Source organism: Podarcis filfolensis (assembly GCF_964270895.1).
Source record: "Podarcis filfolensis genome assembly, chromosome: 4".
NCBI classification, from domain to species: domain Eukaryota; kingdom Metazoa; phylum Chordata; class Lepidosauria; order Squamata; family Lacertidae; genus Podarcis; species Podarcis filfolensis.
Window position 1 is genome coordinate 62,894,170 of NC_139607.1, and position 14,180 is coordinate 62,908,349.

The 14,180-nt window shown below is 41.0% G+C and overlaps 1 long non-coding RNA gene across 2 annotated transcripts; it reads right to left on the bottom strand.

The window, feature by feature from the left end:
* Positions 1 to 5,614: 5,614 nt before the first annotated feature.
* Positions 5,615 to 12,285, bottom strand: LOC310761618. Of its 2 annotated transcripts, none has more exons than XR_014547578.1 (3): positions 12,016 to 12,285; positions 10,854 to 10,920; positions 5,615 to 5,847 (listed from the first exon to the last, which is right to left on the bottom strand). It is a non-coding gene; the product is annotated as an uncharacterized lncRNA (long non-coding RNA). The 2 variants fall into 2 exon arrangements; XR_014547579.1 differs by having other exon boundaries at positions 5,615 to 5,775; positions 12,016 to 12,279.
* Between the last annotated feature and the right edge of the window lie 1,895 nt (positions 12,286 to 14,180).

Here is a 14,180-nt window from a genome sequence, read left to right on the forward strand (position 1 = left end):
CTCCTGATCTTCTACTGCACCAGAGAGTGAAAGGAGGAGCCTATGGGTCCAAGGTTAATTGTAGCTCGTGCATGCTTTAGCATCCATGAACTGGACATGCTATATTCAGAACCCACAGAGTCTTCTTCAAAAATATTTGTCTGACAGTATATGGATTTTATTTAACCAAGACGACTATTTTTTTCAGAAACACATACGTTACATTACATGAAGAAAGTGTCCAGCAGAAGTGATTAATGTGGTGGGTTGGAACCACCTTCCTAATACTGGCATTGCTAATGTTGACCTGGACAGGACTGGGGAAGGATGGCAGTGAGGTTCAGAGCTTGTAGCTGAACTTGCAGAGATGCTGGATTGGCAGTGACAGGCCCAGTGATGCAACCATAGAGCTCTAGCATCACCACGACTGTGCCCCAGCCAAATAAGCAACCATGATACTAGTGTCAGGAGAGTGACTCTTTTCCTCTACAAATGTTGGTACTGGATTGCATCCAGAATGGCACAGGGAGGAACTCTGCAAACTGAATGCTTCCATGGGTGAGAGGGGAGCAAGGTATTTTTGTGATTTATCTCCCTGCCATGGCAATCCCATATGCTCCCAAACATCTGCCCCGGAGGATTGGGGGATCTCTGGTGTGGTGTGGGAGGTGGCACTGGGGACTGCATGATAGAGGATAAATTGGTAAATATCACTGCCCTCCCACCACTGCCCTTGAGAGCATCCAGTTCCCTGATCGGTTGCACTTTTTTTGCCAGATGTTTGCAGTCATACTTGAATTCCATAAATGAACCCTTGTTTTCATGCCGTTGGTGGGTTGGCCTCTGTCATGGGAAACAATGGAAGAGTGTGCCTTTGTGAGTAAAGTCAAACTGCTGGAAGGTTACAGCACCTGCTGTGGCTGTAGAGACCGATATGGGAGAGACATGTTGTGTTGCAGCTGGGCAGATGAAGGTGCCTGTTTGTGCTGCTGCAGATGCACCAGGGCGTTTCTTCTCCTCCCAGTGGTTATTCCTCCTCTGGTCACTGCTATGCATGTACAACCTAACTGCCTGTCTCCAGTCACTGTGGTTGTCTGGAAGGGATTCCCACATCACAGGACTGATGTTGCCAGCCTTCATGTCACTTTTGCAGATATCTTTGCAGCACAGAGTTGGTCTGCCAATGGGCCTGATGCCTGAAGCCAGCTCCCCCATTCGCTGTTCTGTCAGCTGCCCCAAGACCCTTTCCTTTAGGTCGAATTCTTTAAAGTGAAAATAGTGCTGTAGACATCACAGGGATATAGCAAGATGAAGTAGGAGTTAATATACTGTTGCAAACAAGAGAGAATAAAGTCTCTTTGCACCACACAGCATGTGTCTATAAGTACAGTGGTACCTCTAGTTACGAACTTAATTCATGCCGGAGGTCCGTTCTTAACCTGAAACTGTTCTTAACTAGAGGCGTGCTTTCACTAATGGGGCCACTTGCTTCTGCTGTGCCGCCGGCGCACGATTTCTGTTCTCATCTTGGGGCAAAGTTCTCAACTAGAGGTAACTCTTCCAGGTTAGTGGAGTTTGTAACCTGAAGCATTTGTAACCTGAGGCATTTGTAACTCGAGGTACCACTGTACATGGAAAAGGGTTGAAATAAATTCTGGAGACAACACCACCAGTGATTGGTAAAGGAATCAACGAAGTAGATTATCCTTTGTTTGAAAAATTACAAAATAAAATTTCTAGAAGAGCAGAGCTGTAAAATTGTAAATTACATTGTTACTGCCAGTTGTACCTCTCTGAATACCTAAAATTTGTAACATTTTGGACAGCTGCCAAACTTGCTAGCTTGGAATTTGGACGGTTCATCATTTTTCTTCTGTAATGAATGTTAACCAATATCTGGAGCTCAACAGAACTGTGGGATAAGTGCATGAGACGGTTGGCAAAAAGCAAGTGGTCAGATAAAAAGACCCGCATGTGCAGACCTTGAAGATGAATATTTTGAATCCACATTCAGTATCTCATATTTGGAAAACACAAATCCAGCAATTGAACATTTTCTATAACATCTTTAATACATATGTATTCCAGGGAAGTGCCTATATAGAAGGAGTGAGGAGAGGGTGAAAGCTGGTCACTTTAGAAATGTTGGTTTCTAGGAGCTATCATAGCGCTGCATTGGTGAAAGGTTTTAGGAAGGATTCTTTTTGAAACAGAAGAACATCTTAATGGATAGTTCTACCTAGTTTGTAGTATAGGCTACTTACTTTTCAATATTACTTCTGAGTAGACATAGTTAGGTTTCTAGCTTAAATATGCTGGACCTTGAGTTACTAGTAACAGCTTTCTGTGGTCCTCAGGTGGTCACAGAGAGCTACCACAGAAGGCTATTTGTCTGGTCCAGGATTATCTACTCTGACAGCAGCTTTGTTTGCTCCTGGCATCTGTCTGTCTTGAGAGAGAATGGAAGAGTGTCCCATCAGGGGGGTAAAGTCAAACCATTGGAGAGCAATATGGGAGAGAGATGTCTTTTTGCAGCTGGGGCAGATGAAGGTGTCTGTTTTTGATGCTACAGATGCACCAAGGCACTTCTCTCTGTGCTCCTCCCAGTAGCCATTTCTCCTCTGGTCACTGCTGTGGATACAAACAAAAAGGTAAAGGACCCCTGGATGGTTAAGTCCAGTCAAAAGCGACTACGGGGGTGCGGCGCTCATCTCGCTTCAGGCCAAGGGAGCCAGTGTTTGTCCACAGACAGATTTCTGGGTCATGTGGCCAGCATGACTAAACTGGTGCAACAGAACACCATGACAGAAACCAGAGTGCACATAAATACTGTTTACCTTCCTGCCACAGCGGTAACTATCTACAGTGGTACCTCGGGTTAAGAACTTAATTCATTCTGGAGGTCTGTTCTTAACCTGAAACTGTTCTTAACCCGTAGCACCACTTTAGCTAATGGGGCCTCCCACTGCTGCCACGCTGCCGCCACTTGATTTCTGTTCTCATCCTGAAGCAAAGTTCTTACCCTGAGGTACTATTTCTGGGTTAGCGGAGTCTGTAACCTGAAGCGTCTGTAACCTGAAGCATCTGTAGCACGAGGTACCACTGTACTTGCACTGGTGTGTTTTTTAACTACTAGGTTTGCAGAAGCTGGGACAGAGCAACAGGAGCTCACCCAGTCTCACAGATACGAACCACTGACCTTCCCATCAGCAAGCCCAAGAGGTTCAGTGGTTTAGACCACAGAGCCACCCGCTCCCTAGCGGATACAAGACCCATCTATCTCCAGATAGAGGCCTTTCCTATCAGTTGCTTCCTGCTCCTTTGGAGATGTTGAAGATTTAACCTGGGACCATTTGCATTGAAAGCAATGGAGCTACAGTCTCTCCATTTAGTCCTCAGTTCTGGAGTTGTGTTAGGGTCCAGCATTTTTATTATTCACAGTTGTAATATTGGGGTAGGATAGCTAGGATACTTACCTTGAACAAGAGGAGTAGTAGTATTGTTTTACTAAATTAATAACCACCCTAAAAACCTGTTATCCTAAATACTAGGGAGTAAGCCCCATTTAACACAGTAGTATTTACTTCCAAGTAAACATAGATCAGACTGTGGTACTAAAAAAAAAAAAGACCATAGGCATTTAGTTGTTTAAGAATGGATGAGATTGCTTGCATTTTGCAGTCAGTGAACATCTGGGACCGATGCCACTAAAATAATACATGAAAAGTGGTAAGAGGAGGCAGCTAAAGCTGTTTCAGTTGTCAAGGGCATTGTCAGACACCAAATTGCTAAATGGCTCTTGCTACACAATAATGCACGTAACCAAGAAATGTACCATGTAGCTTGATGAATCTCCTGCTGCTTCCTGATTAGTACATCTATGGCTATTTCCTATAATTTTAATGCGAGTGATGTTTCTGGGAGTACTTTATTGGTGAAGACCAAGCCTGCAGCCTCTGAACAAGGGTTTTATCTTTATAATAATCTTTTAAGAGATAACAACATTCCACGTGAATGGCATCACTCAGTCTGCACTGATGGTGCTTTCGCTATGACAGGCAAAGGATTCTTATTACAAGAGAGAAAGCTTTTAAGACTGCAGATATGTATGTAGGTTTGGATAAGACATGAACAGGCTCGAATCAAACTGATTCTCAGCTTTCATCTGAATCCTCCCAATCCATTCCAGAAATGGGAAATTGGACCTCCCCACAGCCACATACACTTGTTGCCCCTTAACCCTTATCACCGCTGTTTTTTAAAGGATTGGCCATTTAAAATGACATTGCACATGTTGTGAATAAAGATGCATAATTTAGAATGTCTACTGAAAGATAATGGCTTGACTCCACTTGCATTGGATATACCAGGAGCATAATTGTTCCTCCACAAGGCATCTATGAACTATTCAGCCTGTTTTCCTGGCCCTTTGCCTCTTTGGAACTGTGTTAATCTACATTCCTGCCAAGGTCTGCAACCCAACTGTCTATCCTTAAAATGCTGCTCTTTAAGGTGGATTTATAGATTTGCTGGAAAGGAGGCTCAAGCATGTCCATTTCTATTAGATAAATTGTTCTTCTCTATAAGAAGATGGTGAAAGGAAATAGAGTACTCTAAACCTGCCTTTTCAGATGAATCCTTTAAACCACGGGCTGGAGAAACTGTGGGCCTCCAGATGTTATGGGACTACAACTCCCATCATCCCTGACCATTGGCCAAGCTGATTGGGGCTGATGGGAGTTGTAGTACATCAATAAGTAGTCAACCATTGGTATTTATTAGGGCTAGGCAAAGAGATTTCCCTAGGCATGGAATTCTTACCAAGGTTTTAATAGATTCAATTGGGTCTGCCATCCCCTGGTTGCTTCCCTTGCCAAGCCCACCTGAGCCACCTACTCGCTTACCTGTGGGTCTGAGCCACCCACCCACTCACTTGCTCACCTGTCTGGGCTACCACCCACTCATGTGGGCCACCTGCCTGCCTCCCTGCTGGCATTTCCATCCTCCTCCCCCTGCAATATCGCTGTTCTCTCATTGTGCTGCACTTCACATGAGTACTTGTTGGGCAGCAACATAAATCGCAACATTATGACATGCTTACAATTTTATTATCTAGTTAGAAAAAGAACACCAGAATTTTACTAGAATTTGCTGCACTTTTAACATTCAGTGTGTGTGGTTTTTTTCAAGCAAGCAAACTTGAGTGTAAGAAAACCTTGGTAAGAATTCCATGGCTAGTGAAACCTTTTTGCAGAAATCTGCAAAGTGCTAGAAAAATCTAACTGCACACTAATTCTCAAAGTACTCTGAAAATGAGAGGAATGTAGTCAATTTACAAGGCTACATAGGCTGCAATCCTTAACACAGTAAGACTTTTTAAAAAATAAACATACGTACATGGATGCATGCATGCATGGAATAATGGTTGTTAACATCTAGAAAGGGGATGCTAACGCACTCCTAGCCAGAAATCCTGTTATGGAAGATAGAACAATTTGAAGAATGACCCAGAGCTGTAAACTGGCATTAATTCCAGATTAAATTTCTCAGTGTTAAAAAAGACATTGTGTGTATGTGTGTATGTGTTTTAAAAAGCATTGTTAACACAAGATCACACACAGCAGTACTGCGACACTTGAGCAATAATTATAAAATGTAGATTTATTTGCAAACCCATTACTTGTCCATTGGCCAGTGTACAATACGGTTCTTTTTTAAAGACTTTTGGTTTAATGATGCTTCAAGGACCATTCAAAACTTGCACCAGTTGAAATCGCGATTCGTTCCCAATTCTCTCTGTAGTGATATGTGTAGAACGTAATTAAGAGACAGCTAAGATTCTGCTGAGTTGTGCATTCTTCCAAGATGCTTTAAGGAAAATATTATAGATGCATGAGTAATCCTTTTACTTGATAGCAGCAATTTAAAAGTGGGTCTTTTTAATTATGCTAATAATACCTGCCATTATATTTCACAACATACTTTGCAGAAGGGTAAGGGTTAGTGAACATTTTCATCCCTGATGTGCTGCAGTGAACCGAGGGGAAGTTTCTTCATTTATTCTTTTGTTTAATAAGTGTTACCAAAAAAAAAAAAAAAAAAAAAATCAGCCCTGCTTTTATCCAGTGCTCAGATGAGCGAACTCAGAAAATGGTAGTTGAGAAGCAAGATATAGAGTCTTTCTGTTTTCAGGAAGGCTAAAATATTTTGCCACTTTGGCATAATGACCATAAAGAGAAAGCAATTGTTAAGAGGAGGAATTTCACAACTTCCGGGTTGGTGCCATTGTTTAATGGCGGATTCCCTCCGAGCTCCGGAGGGAATCGGCTCCGTAGCGTCTGGGTCTGGCCGCTGCGGAGAAGCGGGGACCCTTAAAATCACAGGCGCGGATGCCTGTGAACATAGAGACTCGGCGGGCACCATTTGCGCCCCCCCAATCCGCGACGGAGCCTTTTTAAAGGCTTCGGAACGGAGGCAGGGTAAGGCGTGGTGCTGAGAGTACTCCCTCGTCTACGGAGTGAAGCCGCAAGCCATTGACAGAGAGCGCCAACTTCTTCTAAGATTGATTGGATTCTAAAACATCAACCCGTGAGTAATACGGAGATTGGAACTTTAAAAAAATTCTTATCTTGGATTTGGAACGAGCGGGAAGGGGCTAAAAAGGAAGTCCACCCCCCCCCTCTTTGTAAACAACTTAAAGCAAAGGACTGGGCAGCTAAGGTCGAGAGAATCTGTTTCTTGCTTTTTTTAACAAAAGATCCTGACCTCACGGTCTGGACATTATAAGAAGATATTCTGGAGGATAAAAAGAATTTTGGGAGCTGAAACTACACCCCCCCCTAGACCCGGGAACGTCCGATGAGAAAGCCTGTTGCATAGAAGATTTTGACAGCTGTCAAGTGAGCTGCTAGTCAGCTAGTTGTCAGCTGGAAAAAGAGAACATTGTTTCTGCTGTTTTTGCTGGTTTATTCGGGATAACTTGTTGAAAATAAGGTTGATACAAAATAACTGGACTTTTGGTTTCTGAGCTGAAAGGAAGATCAAGGAATTAAATCCCCCTAGAGGGGTAACAAGGATACTACATTACAAAAATGGCTGGAGTGTCTAAATTCCAAGCAGAATTGGACAGAGCACTTGTTCTCTTGGGAAACTTACAAGATGAGTACGATGCTTTGTCTACAGAGGTATCGCTATTACACTGGACAGTAAACAACAGCTTGGAGTCTGATAAGGATTTGAAACAGGAAGCCTATTTAACTGAACAAATAAATGAAACCGAAAGCGTAGACACGATGGAGCAATATGTTCTTTTTGAAGAAAACGAAGGAGGAGATGGAGGTTTGCAGGAGTCAAAGGAGAGCTACAATATGAGGCCTGACATGATGATAAAAAAGGACAATAAAAACTGGATGCGGAAAGCCTGGTTTGATTGGGAGTTTGGAAAATGGAGAGATCCTCTTTTGAGGAGATCTGAAGACCTGAGGATTATAAATTTGTTGAAGGTGGAAGCTGGAGCTGTGGGGACATTTGGATTTGAAAGAAATTTGAAACAAGAGTTGGAATACCCCATAGGCTTTGCTTTTGCTTTTAAGTATGGAGGACTGGCTAGAAGCAACACCGATTCTGTTGGGCCGGAGCCCCTCCGAGACCTGGGGCTTAACATCAAGGTCTATCAAAGAGACCGGCAGAAAGGAACTGAGAGAGACATAAGGGCCTCGGACCTGAGATCTCCAGGCTAAATAAATAATATAAAGACTGATGGATATTGGTTGGGGACTGGAACCGGGAGAAGGGTGGGTGGAGGTTGGGAATCCAAAGGGTACATAAGGATAATTTGCATTGCTTTGTTTGTTTTATATTTTGTTAGTGGTAAGGAAATTGGGTAAACCGTGGAAGGGAAATTTTGGTCGACCTTAGGAAAAAGGTTTAAGAATAAATTAATGAGGTATAAGTATTGATGTGTAATTCTAATAAGGTGAAATTGGTTTTTTTTTCCTTTTTTTTTTAAATTAAGTGAAAATAAGGCTGTTAAAAATAAATGGAGGAAATGGAAAAAAGAAGTAAAGTAAAATAACAGTATGTTAGAATAAATGTTTAAGTTAAGGTGAAGAAATAAGTTAAGGACTTGCTGAATTGACAATTTAAATTGGAATACAAGAAGGGGAGGTGTGAGGAGGTCTGAGAAACAAGGTTGAGGAAAATAAGTATCAGAAACTGTATGTGTTTTTTCTATTTTTCTGTTTAGTTTCGAATATGCTTTTTTGTGTTGTTTTTATTTTGTTTATTTTTTGTTTTTGTTTGTTGTGTGTTTTTCGAAAATACCAATAAATATTTGAGGGGGAAAAAAAAAAAGGAATTTCACATATTGATTTGAAGGAACCAGTCATGCAGCTCCATGAATGAATGAATGAATGAATGAATGAATGAATGAATGTCTTAAACGTGGACCATGGTGACAGGTAGATTTCCTAATAATGGGTACAGGCAGCTGTTATTGGTATTCTGTTCTAAATCGTAAAGAAAAGGTTAAAAATGAAGAAGGAACATTTTACTAAACATCAATCCATACAATATCCCCTCTACTATCTGCCCTTTTGGAAACTGAATAAACTGATGTGGGGGAGTAATGTGGGATATCATGTGAGATTAAGGGCCAAACAAGTTACAGTGGTACCTTGGTTCTCCAACTTAATCCATTCTGGAAGTCCCTTCCAAAACCAAAGCGTTCCAAAACCAAGGCGTGCTTTCCCATAGGAAGTAATGCAAAATGGATGAATCCGTTCCAGACTTTTAAAAACAACCTCTAAAACAGCAATATAACATGAATTTTACTATCTAACAAGACCATTGATCCATAGAATGAAAGCAGTAAACAATGTACTGCAGTCACACAACCAATCAATCAGTAGCTGAACTGGGTTCCACACAGTCACAAAAACAAAAAGAGCTGCAAAAACAAAACACAAAATAAATAGCAAAAACAGACAGAATAACACTCAAAACAGAAGTGTGGCACTCAAAATGGAAGCGTAACACTCAAAACGGAGCACATTCGGCTTCTAAAAATGTTTGCAAACCAGAACACTTACTTCTGGATTTGCAGTGTTTGGGTTCCAAGGTGTTTGAGTACCAAGGTGTTTGAGAACCAAGGTACCACTGTAATTGCATAAGTGCAATTAAAGTGATTTTTTAAAAAATGTAACTAGCAACTGTGGAAGACCTAAATAGCCTCTGGACTATGAATATGGGAGGGGGGGAGCTTAATTTTTTTTCTCCTTGCTATGGTCCTAACAAAGAATGCCTCTTTGAAGCTGCTACTTGAATCCACAGGAATATATTGTTGGCACTAATGGAGCTTTCCTTTGAATTACAGTTTTTCCTGGGAGGGAAAGAGTTAACCTTCCTCTCCTCCCAACCTTGTAGTCCTGAGGCTACTCAGACCATGCTGTGGCTGCTATAGATATAACAAAAAATAATAATGCACAAGTTAATTGTATTCACACATCATATCTATTTTGGCCCTGAATGGTTTCTGTCTCTAGGGTTTTGTTTTGTTTTGAAGCACATCATGCAAGCCTTCTGGGGAAATTCATGTTAACCTTATCACACAAATTAATGTAAGCAAACTCAAATATTTGCTTGCTCCCAAGGGTCTGATTCCCACAGTCAAAGAGTGGCTTGTTGTTCTGCACTGATCTTGCCCCATGTACACAATTAGGTCAAGAAGCTACTGTGTTATATCCATTGATGTACAGGTGATTTTTCACCCTGGTAATATCTACATCACAGCTTCAAACTGTGGGTTGATACTGGTCCTTGCCTCTGCACACAGACTCCTGGGAATTGTGGTTTTGTGAAAGTATGTGTGGTGGTGTTCAGGGATTTCTTGACAGAAAAAGGAAATTGCATCTGCACTCAGCCAGAAGGAAAGCCATACTAGTAATATTGCTCTGAAATTAATATAATTAGTGCTGCCCAAGTGCTGCTATGATGGCAGTAATTGTCACTCAGTGAGCAAATATCCACATTGTGTGAGTCACCCTGCACTTGTGGGTTACATGGAAAAAGTACCCACTTCTTCTGAGAGCAATCTAGCCTGTGGTCTTTAGCAAGAACAAGAAAGAACAGACTGCTCATTTCTGTGCAGTAAAATTCAGAAGCTTGGTGACTCCACTTCCAGGGTATGTGGTGGTATGTTTGTGGTTATTCCATCAATGTGGGGAAAGGATAAAGCCCACTGCTGTTCAAAATCACCTATATTCCGAAGATGCTTTGCTGTTTTAGAAACGTGTGTGCTTTGTTTTTCTAATGGACTTTAGGTACTTTGCCTAGTGCTGTCCAAAAAATTCACTTGCATCTTTTTTTAACATTTTCCATCCATTTCAAGCCAAATTCCATGATTTGGTGGGGGAAGAAGACGGTTTTGTATATCTGAATTACAGCATTTTCTGATGATAATTAAGGTGATTTCCAATTGCTAAGCAGCCACCTGCCAGCAACCAGTACAACTGTCTTGTTGTGTGGCAAATTCTAAAACTTTGGCACTCCCCATTGGGCAATCTGCGTTGTAGCACGTTGACATTCTGCTTTAAAAGCTATACAATAATTTCATATTTTTTAAAAAAAATAACCCCCAAATTTCCTGTGCATAAATGTGGAGACATCACCTCTTTTCTTGCCTAATGGAGCAATTAAACTAAGAGTTTCAGGTTCCCATGCTCCTAATTCATCTTTATAACTCCCAGTGTACTATTTATTTCATACTTTAGGTTCAGCTCCATGGAGAGTGTATTTATAAATTTGGCTGACATGTGGATAATGTTTTTGACCTTTGATAATAGGAGACGGTTTTGAGTTTATGACAGAACTACAACCTTTTATGTTCCCATTCAGACTCTTCTTCTTCTGAGGCATTCATAGCTCCTCTCTGTCTCTCTTCTTCTGAAATAAAAAATGGTAGATGGGAGAATTAATTTGCTCACAGTGCAAACTGCCTATGTTTGTTAATCCACAAAGCATGAATAATGTAAAGCAAGAAGGTTACCTAAGGTCCCACAAAGGGTTTAGGTTGCATGGGACGTGTTTCCAGATTATATAAAAAGTTAGATCAAAGTAGAACAAATAGGAATGAAGTTATTGATTGTGATCATTATTCACATTGAAGAAGGGCAATGGAAAATACTGGAAAGTGATCAGGAAGAAGCAAGAAAAAAAATACCCAGAAGAATTCTGAATGCAAGAAATGTGCAGAAGAGTGAAATATGTATTCAGTAAGTAGTTTAATGCGTGATTTTATGGGATAACAGGAGATCCCTTCTTCAGTCTATTGAATAGATTATCAAGCACAGAGATCAAGCCACAGCTACTACTAATTTTAAGTGTAAATTAAATGAAGTACTTAGCACCTCTTTGCTTCTCATTTGTGTATACCAAATTGTCTTTATTTTTTTCCCAGCCAGCTATTTTAGAATGTAACTTATTGTGCTCAGGGCTTATTATGCTTCCAATGATAGGCTTTGATTCAGGGCTAATTATAGTAATTAAGACATTGCCTACACTGTTGCAGCCGTGCAGATTGTGGTACTTATGCCTGACAAAGCTCAGAATATATGGCCTCTAAGGGCATTGCTTTCAAACGCACTTTCCATCACCTTCTGAGCTGTGAACTTTGGGAATTTCATTTACAACTTGACTCCTACAGAGGTGCATATGGTGTGGTACAGAGCCACACCAAAGGAATGGGGTGTGGGAATAATTAAGGTAATTTGTTAACATCTGGCCCTCGGAGAGCCTCCACACAGATAAAGGGGGAGGTGGGGAGGCAAGATAAATGGCAGGGCTGCTCCTCCCATGCCAGCTGTCCAGAGAACATCTCCTCACACTAGACCTTATAAAACATGACACAATATGAGAAACATACCCAAACTAAAAAGTTCTTCCTTGAGCTTTGAGGGAAAGAAGCCATTTTTAATTCAACACAGTTGCATGCACCCCAATCTCTGAATGGTGAGAGACTCCCTGAGTTCTAGCACTTACCTTGGGTTTGGTTTCTTTGGAATGAAGATCAACCGAGGCTGTGGTGTCTTCAGGATACATAGTTCTATTTTCACATATATGCAACCCAAGCATAGGGTGGGAGTGCTCACAGCATCAACACTGCAGCAGATTTTGCCCTCCCAGCTAGATTTCGAGGGAGATCCCCAAGCCACAGCTTTGGGTCCAGCACAGACTGAGACAAGCCTCTGTGTCTCCAGATTCCAGCATCAGCCAAAACTCACTGCACACACACTCCACTTTGGCCTATGGACCAATCAGACTGCTGCATTTTGGATCCTATTCAACTCAGTACATAACAGCCTTGTTGCTCATTATCCCTTCACCTGTTGTGACCAGCTGATCACAAAAGTGTCCTTAAGAGCAGTAAAGGGAGGAAGGGTGTCAGAGGAGTAAACAGGCAGACACAAAATGGCTGCCACATCAGAGAGATGAGAAAAAGGGCCATAAAATGGCACAAATGTGGAAGATTTGTCTTTACAGGTTTGAAACATGAATAGAAACAGCCAAAAATGTTCCAGAAACCTCCTTTTCCAGGGGAAAACAGAAATCATGACATAAGTCTGTTGCTGAATATCCAGACTCCAGGGAGAATGAAATGTTCTGTCAATGGCTTCTGGGCATTTCCAGTTCTGTTGTTATAGTTGCATAATAGAGAGTGTTCTGGAGAATGTCGTAGGGGATTGCTGGAAGATGAGCAGGAAAATGAAATTCAGATGCTGTGGTTGATGTGCTTCCTCTATCTGGCAAGTAGGTGCTGTAGATTAGAGTTAGAAAATAAAACATAATTCAAAATTATTCCTAAACTAATTTCCCACATAAATATACATGCACGGTCACAAAGAAAAAGATGGCTCACCGGTAATTGTGCAATTTTTAAGAAAAATGATAGAAAAGAAGAACAAACACATAGAAAACACAACTCATAGGAGTAGTGGTTGGAGAACACCACACCAGATTAGATGATTGACACCAAATGTCATCTGCAAGCTTGCTGTGATTTGGGGTGTATGGGGAGATCATGGCTCATAGTCAGCCAGCTGGTTATTATTCAGCCATGTTCTGTTTCAGGTTTTTTACTCGATGAGCTTCATTGATAAAGAAAAAAGCGACTCGCATAGGTAAGTTGACCCAAAATAAGATTTTATCTTTTCGGCACTCTTTTTCAGAAAACATTTCTGCATGAACTAGATTCCAAAAAAATTGGCATGTTTTGCATACAGTTTTAAAACTTACTTATTCTGAACCTCTACAATCTCCAACTTTATTTTTTCTACTTGAGACTGATGCAGTCCCCCAATATATACTGCAGTTTGTGACATTAACTGGGCTGAATGGGCTAACATTATATAGCTTGTTCAGTGTCAAGGACAAGAAGAAAATGAGACACACATTTAGTCATCCATAGATCTAATTTGGAATCCTCAGCTTATCAGTGTCTGTCTGTCTCCATCTCTCACAGACACACACACTTGCCAACATACCTGCCACACCAAATATATGCTAATTGACCTCATAGGAATGATATTCATTCAACACTCACCCAAAAGGATTTAGATGAAACAGCTGTAATCAGCAGTCAGACACCAACACCAAAACCACTTGCCTAACCACCACTTCCAGCAAATTAACAACAGTCCATGGCAAGAAAAGTTCAAACTCACATCTAGCCATGGATTTCATTTATTATCCTGAGTTTAGAATAGTGCTGTGCCAAAAGCTACTTCTGCAATTCTTTTTTTTTTTTTTTTTACCATTCTCCATCATCTATGAGAAAAGAAAATGCATTTTAAAATCAATGAAGAGAAATTTGGATGACATTCTGATGAGGGGTTTGCAGGGTTGTCACCTTACTTTTGAGGTAACTGAGGCAGGTTTGTGAGAGTCCTTCTTATGTTCCACAAAACATCTCACCACCAGTCTGCGTGAGTCAAAATGCATATAAGAAAATGTGTTTATTGGGAGGAAATTGTACTAAAATGCTGGCAAATTTTTATGAGCATTTCTTTGTTTTGGTTTCTTTTACAAAAATCACAAGTTGCAGCAAAATGTGGCGAACTGAGTTTAAGATGAGAAATGAGATACTTGAGAGAACTGAATTGCCAGATCCTTCCTAAACCTTCCCCCCCAAACACTGCCTACTGAGT